Source organism: Penaeus vannamei, chromosome 27, assembly GCF_042767895.1.
Source record: "Penaeus vannamei isolate JL-2024 chromosome 27, ASM4276789v1, whole genome shotgun sequence".
Taxonomy (NCBI): Eukaryota; Metazoa; Arthropoda; class Malacostraca; order Decapoda; family Penaeidae; genus Penaeus; species Penaeus vannamei.
The window spans coordinates 30,502,417-30,504,786 of record NC_091575.1 but is presented as its reverse complement, the minus strand read 5'-3'; the positions used below and the strand labels follow the sequence as shown (position 1 = coordinate 30,504,786).

General features: G+C 37.9%; 1 protein-coding gene across 1 annotated transcript in view; it reads left to right on the top strand.

Annotated features, from left to right (window-relative positions):
- Nucleotides 1-231: 231 nt before the first annotated feature.
- Nucleotides 232-2,370, top strand: part of LOC113806100 (uncharacterized) — a gene marked incomplete in the record, with an annotated part of 269,699 nt that continues 267,560 nt past the window's right edge. Inside the window, 1 exon segment of the mRNA XM_070141168.1 lies at nucleotides 232-369.

Here is a 2,370-nt window from a genome sequence, read left to right as displayed (position 1 = left end):
GGGCATTATCGTATGCCTGAAACAAGCATTTTAAACAAGTATACATCTTAGTTTTACTTGCCCACTTATAGAGACAGATACCAAATGATAGTAAGGACGATATTTTTAAACGAACACCGACGTATAGTGTACAGATAACACTACTCCCGGACGGGTCTCTACGGTACGACAGTTTGGGCGGGCCTTGGCGGAGGGTGCCAGAGCAGCTGATACTTGAACGTCTTTCGCCGAGTCGCCGTAAATCCCGCAGTAGTGAGCCGAGGGAGCCCGAGCGAGGTGGTCCGTGCTCGATTCTTCTGTGAAACTTTGTTACTTGTGTCTGTGGTGGTGTTTTGCGCGGGGACTTTGACGGCTGAGGTTGAACTTGAGGTAAGTTGTGGATGCAGAGCTTGACACACAACGTGGATTTAATTAATTGATTTTGTGTGTTTTGTTTTTTATTTTATCGTTGGGAATTATGAAAAACCGGTATTTCGTAATTAGATCAAATGTATGGTGGATATGTATCCTACTTGACACGTACTTAATACTTACTTTTCTGTATTCCATGATGATGTAATGTCTTCACAATTACGTGTTGTTGGATAGCACACACACCTTATACAACGAACACTCACATAATAAACCAACTATCACGGAAGGACAGAGAAACAAAATAATTGTTATTTTTTAACGTTATACCATGCGAAAGAATAACTACACACACATTGTTATCACCTCGAGAGCCCATATGTTGTAACAAAGCAAGAACTAGAATAATGATAACATGCAATTAAAGATAACAAGATTGCAAGCGAAGGCAAATGTTGTCAATGCATTTAACCTAATAGAGATAGGGTTAAAGGGGGGGGGGGCTAGGTTGCCATGTAGAGGGAGAGGGAGAGGGAGAGGGAGAGAGAGAGAGTGAGTGAGTGAGTGAGTGAGTGAGTGAGTGAGTGAGTGAGTGAGAGAGTGAGAGAGAGAGGGAGTGTGAGAGGGAGAGAGAGAGAGAAAAAGAGAGAGAGAGAGAGAGAGTGAGAGTGAGTGAGTGAGTGAGTGAGTGAGAGAGAGAGAAAGAGAGAGAGAGAGAGAGAGAAAGAGATAGAGATACTAAGTGACAGCATAGCATCATCAACATAAACGATCTCTGTGCCAGGATATGTGTTACGTAACTGTTTTTTGAGGTTTCTAAAGCACGTTTACTTAAGTAGGTGAAGATAACGCGAGCATAGAAGCACAGAGCAGCATAATGAGGCTTTTTATAGTCTGCACGTGGCCGATCATGTCAGTTCAGCATGTAGGCCTATGTACGAAAGACCACATTTATGATATTTTTTTCACAGTGGAAACGCCAGATTGCCAATCAATATTATCTCATACTAAAACATAAACATAGCATTACCACTCTTATCAATCACTAATAATTTTATGCGTAGGATAAATATCAATCTGCCAGTATTATTATGATGTCAATTCAGACTGTCAGTCAATCAATTATCTTACGCAAGGATACCAATCTGTACCAATCCATCAATCAAGAATAATAGCAAGTTAGAATACCCAAGGAAAGTTAGTTTTCACAAATGGAGAAAATGTAAAGATATTTCACCTTTATATTATAGTACGTAAAGAAGTAAGATTAACCGTAATAATTTCAGTAATTAAAAAATAATGGATGATAGTGAAGTTACGGTAATAACAGTAAGAATCATAAGAATTACAGAATGATAATGAAATTGGAGTAATAACAGTAAGAATCAAAAGAATTGCAGAATGATAATGAAATCGGAGTAATAACAGTTAGAATCATAATAATTCATAAATGATAATGAAGTTGCAGTAATAACGGTAAGAATCATAAGAATTACAGAATGATAATGAAGTTTTAAATGTTTTAAAAGGGGTTAGGGATAGAAGTCACAATATATATGATTCGACTGACCATGTCACAGAATGGATATTCTGGCGATATCCTTCTCCTCCCCCCCCCCCCTGGTTCTTCCATACAAGGAACGGGTTTAAAATGGTCATTAGGTGAAAAAAAAAGTTTTCGTATATAGAAAACTTTACCGGTGTGAATTCCTCTGTATGAAAACTTCTGTATGGAAAAAAAAAAGTTTTGTATGAAAACTTCTGTGTGAAATCCTCTGTATTAAAACTTCACGTATGAAAAAAAAAGCTTTTGTATGAAAACTTTTGTGTGAAATAAAATGTGGAAACTATACACATCAACATCTAGGCCTATATGTTGGTATTCGAGGCGCTTGAGGTCACGAAAGAGAGAGAAATTTGTCTTTTGTCAGAGGGAAAATAACAAAGAGAATGGACTGGGGTAAAATATTCAAGAAAAGTTTTGTGGGAGGTAACGGTTAGGTGTGTGTGTGTGTGTGT